Below are 11,444 nucleotides of genomic sequence, written 5' to 3' on the forward strand. Positions count from 1 at the left end.
AAATATCCCAGCAACAGACTCACAGGAACTCAGTATTACTCAGAGCATTTTCTCTTTTTACATCTAAACATACATGATCATGCCCAACCAAGCTGTAGTCACAACACAAATAGGGATGGTCCCCCACAGGGAGATGGGTGGAGGGGCAGAAGGACAGATGTGGAAACATTACCCTCAGTACCTTTTTACACAGCTCAGCCAGGTCCAAGGTGTCAGTGATGGCTATATAGCACAGTAAAAGGCAAATGGAGCTTCTGTCCAAGAAGTACACAAGTTCTTTCCCTTTCCTAGCAGAGTGATTTTAGAAACTTGCTCTGTCCATATCTGGAGACATCTGAAGTCTTTATTTTCCATGTCATTGTGTGAAAGTTTTTAGGTTGGTCTGGAGAATGCTTCCATCCCTCCTTTCTGATCATTTCTCTTACCTCCCCTAGTTTTAGTTCCATTCTTACAAATCATCATTATATCTCCAGCTTTTCTTTCAGTTTTGTGATTATGAGTCTAAAAAACAGAGTTTTTCATCACAGAGTCAAAGGCTCAATTTCATTCATTCTAGTTAATTTCTCTTTCTTGAAATAGCAAAGTTAGCTATTAAAGTACTTTGATGGATATTAAAGCAAACTCAAAACTCAGCTGAAGCTTAGGTATTTCTGTGGACCACAGCAGAGCATGGTGAGGAAGGGAATGGAGAGAGCAGCTAATTCATCTTTCTAACCCTCAGATTTCTGTCAGTGTCTGGCACTCAGATGGAAAGCTAAATATGCTGCACACTTTCAATGTGTTGTTGTGGTCAGCTGCAAAGCAAAAACTGGTTGTGTTGGGATCAAGTCACAGGAGCAGGAATGGTCTGTCCCAGCCAACACTCGAAGGAAAACCAGAGCACAGGAGCAGCTGAGCTGACATACTTCATGTTCACTTCTGCCTGATTCCAAATGGACACTCAGCTGTTCAGCCAAGGCTGCCTGCAGCAGTAAAAGAGTTCTAACCCCTGTGGTCTTGTACAGGATAAACTTTGCCCACTCTCTGCTTTATTGAAACAGCTATTCCTCTCCCAAATGAGTGCAAGCTGCTTGGGCTCTGACATTTCTCTCACCCTTTCTGCAAGACACAGAGCTCAGGAGCCCACTTCTGCTTCTGTTCAGGCAGTGCAGATTACTCATGTCTCTGCATGTTTTCTGACTTAACCCTTTTCAGCTCCTGTATCCCCATCAAATGCAGAACTTTTGTTCTGTTGCTCTGTTGTGTATGACAGTGCTGTTGGGAGCTAGCATGTCCTGATGCACTTGACATCTAAAGGACAGAACTGCAAATTTTCATAGGAACTGAAAAAACCACAATAGAGAAAAGAAGGATTTCAGTCACATCTCATATACAAGGTTTGCCTTACAATGAGCATGTAAAGCACCTGGCACCAGAAGCCCCCACCCCATCCTCTGCTGGGAGGCACAGTGGCAATGCAGGAACAGGGGAAATCTCTCCAGGACAGTTATTTATGTGAGTGACCTGTTCAACCAGTGAAACCATTTTGAACAACAAGACAGCTTTTTTCAGTCTGAAGAAATCGGTACGTTCACCCCAGCCATTATTTATTTTATAAGTGTCCTGCATGTAATGAAAGGAACAATCTTTCTTACCATCTGCCTTGCTGAAAGGCAGATTTTGTGTGTTGAACAGTTTCAGAGAACTAATGGCAAAGTGCACATTACTAGCCCAGCAGTGAAAGCATTTGTAAACATCATCATCATCAAAGAGGCCTGGATCTGCAAAGGCTGTTTTTTGCCTTGTGAGTTTATGTCTGTAAATGACTAATTGGTAAAGTTTTATCTGCAGAAGGTGGTTGGTGGTGGAAGATATTTACAAGAAAGAAAAGCAGGAAATAATTCATCTTGAGAAGCTGAGTCTAATCTGGGATGTTCATGAATTAAAATGAGCTTTAAAAATGGATCTATTTTCTTTTTTAAAGGATATATAAAAATACAATATTACTTATCATTAAATAAGAAATGAGAATGGACAGCCTGAGGGTGTAAAAAACTGGAAAACAGGTGAGAGTGAGACCATATGTCTCTGTCATTTAGATCATGCAGGAGACACCACACAGGAGTGTTTTGGGCATGGAGGAGCTGACCATTTGCACCCACTTGCTGTGCTTACCATTAATTTATTAAAGCCAGAGAAGATACCACATTTTGAAAGAAACAACAGCTTCACTGTGGAAATAACCACTTAGATTTTGTTGCATTATTTAGTACAACCTCCAAATATTCTTCTTCTTTGGAACAAAACCAAAAAGGAAGAAAAAGGTATAGCAGGCTGGAGAGCAGTATTTTCCTTTAGTTGTTGAAGTCATTTCAGATGAGCTTGGTGTTCAGCTTCCACTGCAGGAAATACTGCTCTACCTGTCTGAAATAGCTCTTATCAGCAAAATAATGCTCACTATCTCCACTGAAATATCAAGAGGTGACTCCTTAAATCAGTTATATGACCTCTAAAAAGTGCCCAAAATAAAGGAACAGCAAGGATGCTGGAATCCCCGTTAACTAAAGGGCCTCCTAGGCTTTCATTTGGCTATGGATGTGTTTAACTAATAGAAAACATTGCCCAGTCTGATTTCTGTCCTAGAAGCAAAATAGGGATAATTTAGTATCAGGAGTGATTAACATCATTTACTTACCCATTTTGTTATAGCTGTTACTGAATTTAAAATGTTACTCACAAATTAAATATTTTACAACCATTTTGCTCCTAATTAGTTGCAGATCACAGATTTCCTTTAAACATAATGGCTGTTTAGGTGGTGGGGTTTGCAATGCACATTGTTTTTTTACAATCACTTCTGACATTTTGAGAATTTGTTTAATTTTGATTAATTTCAGTTAAATGAGATGAGACTGTACAATCTCTTCGGAATGGTCTGTTGTTTCAAAGTGTGGTTTAAGTGCACAACATCCTTTAGCTATCAATTTGCACACTTTGCCATATACATGTTGGACTTTGAGAGTCTGAATTAATGTAGCTCAAAGAGATGTTATCTTGATTGCTATTTGGATCAGGATAGTTTAACATACCCTTAATAAAAACAAATATCCTGTCACATAATGACCCTAAACTTTTTAGGGATTTCTTTTGATGATATCTTTTCATACAAAGTTTAATTTGAATGAGAAATAGTGAAGTAGATAGTGCACATCCTCTATATGAACAGCAGAGAAAAGCTGGTTACTTTTTTCCAGACACTAATGAATAGCAATTTTAGGATGCCAGGGACTTCGGGAAGTTGTGCTGAAGCAAAGGTAGATCTGCCAAAAGACAGGTAAAAGTAGTAAATGAACTTGCTACTTTGAGTCTGTTAGAACAAAGTTCATGTGTGTACTTGGAACAAACCTTAATAGTTTGTTTTAAATGTTATTAAGGTGTTTTTACTGTGTGGTGGTTCTCTTGTTTTGTTTTTGTCTTATTTTGTTTTGGTTTAAATCACAGTTGTTCTACACCTTTATTGTCTTTAAAGTTTATATGGCAAGGAGAAAAACTGTCTGAGCTGGAACATAATCACTGAAGTTTCCACTGTCAGGTCTTAAGAGAGAAAATTGTCTTTTAAATTCTGGACTTCTAAAAGGATTTTGGTGGTGTTCACAGCACCCCAGGACACCTTCTAAGCTTAGATAAAAAAAATGTGCTGTCTCTGGTTTCTGCCACAAAGGCACCTCTTCATTGGTGATATTAAATCAAGTATTTTGAGGAATTGCTGAACTGATTCTGCCCTGAGAATCTCTAGTTCCCTGTTAATATTGTCCACATAAAAATCAAAGCTCCCTTTAAGGTAGTGCTAATTCCTCCCAGTTTTAATCTGCCTGGTGGAATTGCCCAGTCATGAAATCCTTCAAACCTCCTCTGACCATTTGAGTAGCTGCTGTCCCTTCCTCCCCTTCCTCCCTTTCCTACAGCAGCTCTGCCATGTGACAACCTTTGCCCACCTCAAATCTGTGTGTGATGTGCTACAGCAACCAGGCACAGGCTACGTTTGCCCCTTCCTTCCCAAATTCAAACATTTGCTCCCTCATCATCCAAATATTGATTTAAACATTCTTTGATGTCATTGGGGGAAAAGCATTTGAATGTTTTAAATGTGGATTCTACAAGGAATACTCAGAGGGTTGAGACAAACAGGGACCCTTTGCACTCTGTTAGCTAATGTCTTAGCCCTGCAGCATTTGCTAAAATCATTTAGTCACAAAGATAACAGTGTGGATAAGGAGTATTTTTAAATGTTTTCAAAAGACACTGCTGTGTGTTTGATCTCAACAAATGATTTCTACAAATACTGAATTCAATCTCTATGATAGAAAAATCTCTATTCTCTAATCACTCTCCTATTCTGTAAGAGAGTGTTTCTAGAGTACTGTATATATCTGAATTTGTCCTGGGTTTGGTCACAGGCTCTTGATCAGTTTAAGCTCTGATTGAAAAATTATTTCTTCTTGTGGGTTGTTATTTTGCAGGTACAGATTTCAATTAGCACGAAGAAGCTCTCATTCTCACATAAATGTTCCCAGCTCCAGATTGGTATATTTAACCAGGACTTTCCAGCTCCTAGGTGTATAAACACCAAAATTTCATTGCTATTTTTCCCCCATTGACATGAAAGGCAAACATAAACATGCTCAAGAGCTAGCCACATTGACTGAAATATTTCTAAAGGGTCTTTTACACCTAAAGCACCCTCCACTTTCCTGTGGTTAAATGCACAATGTGTGTGAGATATGAAGCAAAGAAATTTTGTAATTACAAAGATAATTTCTCAGGGTTTGTTAATTCATTTATTTTCATTTTTCCTCTTGTGCCAATAAAGTCTTGTTTAACTAATTCAGCATCTTTCATTACAAGTGGTGAGGAATACTAAATTATAACAAAAGGTAGGTAGGTTCTCTTCTTGGTTATCTAGAAGTGCCTGGAAACTGGGTGTGAACTTATAAATTATATTTTAAATATAATTGAACCATTAATCCTTGATCTTCTTGAATAACTGGCACACAACTTGAGAAAAAATAATTTAGCAAAATGCCAGTAATTATTGTTTTGGATTTATGAGAAGAGCAAACCACACAAGTTGTAAGGGAAGGGGAAATTAATCTTGAAACAAAGTTTTTAACAAACATTGTTTAAAATTAAGCTTCACTGGTGCTAGTGAGGAATACAAAGATTAAATTGAACTTTGGAAGCATTCACTAAAACTGCAAGCTTAAAACAAAGTTATATTGGTTAAAAGCTAAAAGCAGTGGAAATTAGTTTTCAATTCAGTTCTAGAGAGCAATTCAGTAGCAAGCCAGGCAAAGCTGTGAACATTTTTATCTGCAGTTTTCTACTTCATTTTGAAAGGACAGTTTATGAGATAGTCCAACTAAGATCACAGCCACATGTTCACCCCTCTAAAACACCCAAATTTAAGCTGAAGCTTCATGAGCCCTTTAAACTACACTGTTTGATAAGCAAACCATAATTTCATAATTCCACTGAAATAGATCAGCTCCTTTTAAATATACCAAGTACATCTGCACAAGTGTTTACTGGTGGGGTTTTAGTGTTAGAAAAGGGATGATTTCAAAACTTAGCAGAGAAACAAAAAGCTCTGGTAACTCTGTCCAGAGACTGCTCTGACACCTCAGCAAACACAGAAGTATCTTCATGTTTAGCACCTATTTTACAGCTACCAAAAGAAAGAGAAAAGCTTTATAGTTATTTCTTTTCATATTAAATGCTTAACTCAGAAGTGAGATGTGACCCTTAGATAAATCTCCCATAATACCTCACTGATTCCTCCCATTTGGTCAGGACTAACAGAATCATATTAATTGGCAATTCTGCTAGGGGGTGGGAAAGAGGTGGGTTTTTCTTCAGTTACTTTTCTTCAATGTCAGATTAGTGCCCTAAAATGCCTGGGAGATAAATATGCTGCAGTTTTCAAACAAATGAAATTCCAAAATAGTTTGTTAAGGTGAATTCAATGAATGAAAGAAATAACCATCCTTTTTTTTTTTTTTCATGCTCTCTGAACTGCAAGTCATTTGCTTTATTTTATTTTAGGTTGGTGTTGAGGGTTTTTTAACTATTTGGGGAAGAAAAAAAAACAACTAAGAAACAGATTTGGAAAGAAGGAAAGAACTGAATCCTATGCTCTGCTTCTGATTAAGTTTTGTGGATTGTCTTAATTTAAAAGATAAATAAAATAAAATCATCTGAATGTTCTTCTTGACACTAAAACAAAGAGTACACTCCTGAAACACTGGGAGTTTTGTAGCACTAGTGCTCTCCTAAAACAATGCCTCAAATCCGTCACAGCCCAGCTCCCTCCTTTCCCTGCCTGTCTGAAAGCACATTTTAATTGTTTGGTAAAGCAAAATGACCTTTTTAAATTTTGTTCCAAAAAGAGCTTAAAATACAAACCCACAAAATTTCGGAGATGAGCATGTCCTAGGGATTTTAGAAAGGCATTTTATTTTGTAAATATTTTGTTTTAAAATGTACATACAGAAGCTCGTAGAATGTTGAAAGGATGAACTTCCTGAAATTATCTAATAATGAAAAAGATTCTTTCTATTTAAAATCTTGTTTGTTACTAAGAAACATGGAGTTTCCTAAAAAGAAATCATCCTGGAAAATTTCCTACTGCACCTTCTGGACAAGATAGAAATAAGTGTTGCACATTAGTATGAATTAATACAAAATGTTTGGGCAGTTTGCTGTAATAAAATCATTAAATAAAATTACTAAGCATTTGAACTAGGAATTAAATAAGAACTTTGAACTAGGATTTTTACAGTAAACTGTATATTAAAATATGCTCTTTAGATCTGATAGTATTAGATTTAAAATTAATTTTAAATACTCTTCATGGTTTTTTTTCCATGTAGAGCTCCACTTAAATTATCTCATTCAAAGTAGTGCACTTTTGAACCACTAAACTCATTCTTAAGTTAGTGTTACACTGATAAACTAATTTCAAACAAATGTTACTCAGTGCCAACACACAGTTTCAACAAGAAGAAGAATTACAACAACAAATACCAAACAAACTATTTGACTGCTTGAGCCCCTGTGAAATCTGAGAAAGGTGGATTTCTCAAACAATTATTATAGGAACTTTGGGTTGTTTGTTCATTTGGAGCTTTTTTTCTATTTGATGCAGACCTTTTACTGATGAAACACTTTCAAGTTAGGTTTTGGTTTTAAATTCTAGATTAAAATGAAGCTTCAAGGCACAGCTATGAATTTTCTTTTAAATGATTATTCAAAATTACTTGCTTTCTAAGGAGAGAACATAACTATTTGCTTTTATACCCATGCCAAACCTCTGCAGTATTTCTTTGAGCTAACCTTTATCCCCTTTCTGGACTTGTATTGGTCTCTGCTAGAAAGCAAGTCAGCTGTAATTACTTACAGGTGAGTTATTCCATCCTAATGAAATAGCTCTATGAAAACGATGTTATTGAATTGAAATGTAGATGGCAGAAACACATTGATTTATTTTGCATGGATTTTTAAACGCTTAACAATCGTTCCCTCTCCCCTCAGTGCTAAAGAAATTAAGATCCAGCAGAGAGAGAAGTGAAGTTCACTTGCAACTTAGACTGCCATCATTTTCGCACAATTTGGGGACAGAATGAAAAATAAACTCAGCTTAATAGTTGCCTAATAAAATGTCTTAATTTTTTATTTCAAAAAGTCAGTGCTGGTCACAGTGAGGCACAACACGCTTTCACTCTTACCTTCATCCTGACATTAATTGAAAGATGAATTTGTTTACTCTGTTGTGCTGTTTTAAAAAGTGTGGATAACTCCACCCATAACCCTACAACTTCCCACTCACAGTCCTTTTTAACCTTTTAAGCACTGCTTCTGACCCTCCATCCTCCCGGCCACTGGAGCAGGCATTTTCAAGCCATATCCATTTTTATTGACCAGAACCACACTGAAACCTCCAGCTCCCAACTGCAGCCCCCTCTGAAAGTGTCCCCAACAGCTGTAAAAATAGGGGCTCTTTGCACACCAGCCTGACACTGCCTCTTCCCTGGCTTGGCAAAAGGAATCAACTGTCCCCTGCATGTGTCTGCAGGGAGGGGTGGCTCTTCTGGGGTTCTTTTTCCCCTTTCTCTCCCTATATAGGTATATGTATGTATGTGTGTGTACATGTGTATATATATATATATATATATAATTGTTTTTTGTGTGAGGGAGGGACAGGATTTTGTTTTGTTTTTACAGCAGCCATCCAGAGCCCTGGGTATTGATTTTCGGGCACATGAAAGGGATTTTTTACAGGCCTTCCCTGTGGAAGGGAGCAGCAGTAAAAGGTGATACCACCCACTCCGAAGGAATGCTGTGCATGCAATTAGGAGCAAGCTCCCAGCCAGGGGGTTAGAATTCAAAGCAAGGGAAAAGCTCCCCACCTCCCACAAACAACAAATCCATTAAAACTACCAAAACCATCAATACTAATCAATGCATCCAGGGGCCATTAACTATTTCGGTGCTCGGGGTTTTTCCCCCTCGCTCCTTCACACTCCTCCTTCCACGGTTCCGTACTCCCGGGGGCTGCATCTCTGTGCTGAGCCCCCCCGCTTTCGGCTCTCCGGCGGATGGTTTGACCACTTTTCCTCGCTCCCGGAGCCGTCCGGGCACCGCCGGCGCTGCGGCAGCCTCATTAAATACCATTAAGTGCCAGTGACTTCAAAGGGCTGGTCAGGAGCGGCGGGAGCGCGGGGCCGGCTCCGGGCGCTGGGGCAGCGGCCCCGGGGCAGCCCCGGCCGCCTCCTGCCCGCGGCCCCGGGCGCGGCTCGGCCGGCCCGGCCCGGCCCGGCCCGCTCGGAGCGGCCGCAGAGAGGCAGCGCCCAGGGGTAGCAGCGAAGTGGTTAATCAATACCAGGGCTGCAGGCAGAGGAGGGGCGGGGTGGAAGGGGGATAAAAAATGCAGAAAGGAAGGAAATGGAGGGAGTGAGAATTAGACTCACTATAAAACCTCCTCATTCTGATTTACAAAAGAGGGAGGGGGGAGAGATGGGGGACGAGTAAAGAGGGGGGAGAAGAAAATGTGAGCCGAGGAGCACAATGCCCCTCTTTCCTGTAGCGGGGATGTGTGCCGGGCTTTGGGCTAGAGATGGGTTTAACTGCGGGTCCGCAGCCGCGGTGGGATCCGGGGGCAAAAGCACATCAATGTAAACCCGATGGAATTAAACTGATTTTTGCATTAGCTGCGCCCCCATTTTTTCTTTTCTTTTTTTTTTCCTCCTTTCCAGTCCCTCGTTCATAACTCAAATTTAGTGACTGGTTTTCTCATTGCCGCTCCCCTCCCTCTCGGACACTGTCAAGTCGAGCACAAGAGCCTGCTTTGTAGAGGTTTGATCAGGAGAGAGCCGAGCTCTTTGGGCTGGCTGCATTTCGGTTACATTCAATCACTTTTGAAGCTATCGATTGGATATGTTTATGGAAACATGCAAGGTATTTTTGGCCATCTGCTAGCTAGGAAATTCTTAAGATTATTTATTTTTAGTGAAAGATATGAGATTTCTTTGACCTTTCTTGTTTTCTGTCCTGCAGATAGGAAAATACCCTGAAGAAAATATTGCAGTTTTATCACATTAAAACGATTGTTCGGTCTAAATAAAGATGTGGTTGGCGGGAATGAGTTTGGGTGCATTTTAAACTTTTAGAAATCGTTTCTGACAGCTTTTAAATTACTAAAATGTTTTGGGGGATGCCTTTTTGTTGTAAATAGTGCTTTTGGTTTTGTTTGGGGTTTTTTTTCACTTAAAAAAGCCTTTAACAAGTTTCATTTGTTGAAAAACTATAAGAATCTGGGGGAAAATAAAGAAACAATTTGAATTTCAGTGATATGCAGACACATATATCTGGAGAGGAATATGCATACATAGAATAATTTTAAACTTTTATTCTCATGTGTCTGAATGAAAGCCCATTCAAAGAAAACTTTTTTTTGGTTAAACTACTTGGGCAAAAATATGGGAGTAGTGAAATCTCCCATATCTAAAGGGCAAGTTTTAGGATAATTCAAATCAGTACTTAAATAAAGAGTGCACTTAATTTTTCATGTTAGTGTGTTAAAACAGAACAGTCAAAGTAGCTGTGCTAAATGAGAATTACAATTTTAGCTGATTTTAGAGGGGACTTTGATTTCCAGCCCCTCTGAAGGATTGGTACTGATTTTTTGAAGTGGAAGCAAACCAAAAGTCCAATCTGTTTAAGTTTAAACATGAATAGTCAATGCTGCCCTGTGAACATTATATGAATCTATTTGTTCCTGTCTCCCATGGAGTTTTATCAATTAATTTTGAATCCAACCTCATAGTTTCATCCACAGAAACAATGTTTGCAACTAGGGAGCTAGGAATAAAAGACAAAACACAAAACCCAAATCTATCCTTCCTATATGTAGCAATCTTCCACAAGGATGAAGTTTAAAGTTAATTTATAACTGCTTCTGTAAATATCTTTGGAAACTTCTGTGAAATTTTCCTTGCCCTCTTCTCTTTGTTTCTGCCTGTCACCCACACCCACAAAGCATATGCATGTTCAAGACCTAATTAAGAGGGGTCTACATGAGTTTGTACATGTGTTTTCACACAGACGGTAACGGTGGAGCGTGTTACTGTGCTGCTCGTGTGGGACTGCATTAACCTTGCAGATGGGGAGAGTATTATGAAAGAAATCGTAATTAATAGCATTAAGAAGCTGATTAAAATAAAAAACGCGTTATTGCAGCGGGGGTCTCATTAAGGAATAGTCGTGCCTGTCTGCCACAGATTTAAGAACTTTCAGCCACAAGGCCTTGAACTGAGGCAGCTCCAGTTTAAGCAAACGCAGAGGAGACTCCACCCCCAGTGACATCAGATTGAGTTACACTGCAAAAACACCCCAAGATCTGGAGAAAAAAAAAAATCAGCTTTTCTCCCTCCCCTCCTTGATGTTTAAAAATTATAAAAACGCCATTCTTCTCCAGCATTGGACAGTTGCAAGGAGCCCTTCTTGAAAGCAAACTAACAGCAGAACAAATGTCTTTCCTCAGCCTTCCTTTCCAAAGGGAGGGGAGAGCACAACTGCACATTTGCAGCAAAAACCAACAACAACAACAACAACAACAACAACAACAACAACAACAAAAATCCAAAGAATTCCCCAGTGTCCCCCAGCCCTGAAACACAAAAATTGAATCAATTAATCCAGCATTATAACTGAGCAATCCTCCTTTCACAGAGCACGAAGGAGCCCGTGGAAAGGGCTGTGGTGCACAGTGACAGATCTGGGGCTGGGGACCCAGGGTGGGCGATGGGGACCTTTCATTAATTTTATTTGCAGTTTGCTCAAAGTTAAACTGACAAAGCCGTTTGGAGTTTGCTGTAAAGTTACACATTTTCCACGTAAACATCCAAGGC

General features: G+C 39.2%; 1 long non-coding RNA gene across 1 annotated transcript in view; it reads left to right on the plus strand.

Moving 5' to 3' along the window:
- Nucleotides 1–8,004, plus strand: part of LOC131585476 (uncharacterized) — a 30,718-nt gene extending 22,714 nt beyond the window's left edge. The window contains exon 4 of the long non-coding RNA XR_009278953.1: nt 7,570–8,004. This is a non-coding gene — a long non-coding RNA (uncharacterized LOC131585476). The remainder of the gene's footprint in view (nt 1–7,569) is intronic.
- The last annotated feature ends 3,440 nt before the right edge of the window (nt 8,005–11,444 follow it).

This window comes from Poecile atricapillus, chromosome 16, assembly GCF_030490865.1.
Source record: "Poecile atricapillus isolate bPoeAtr1 chromosome 16, bPoeAtr1.hap1, whole genome shotgun sequence".
Taxonomy (NCBI): Eukaryota; Metazoa; Chordata; class Aves; order Passeriformes; family Paridae; genus Poecile; species Poecile atricapillus.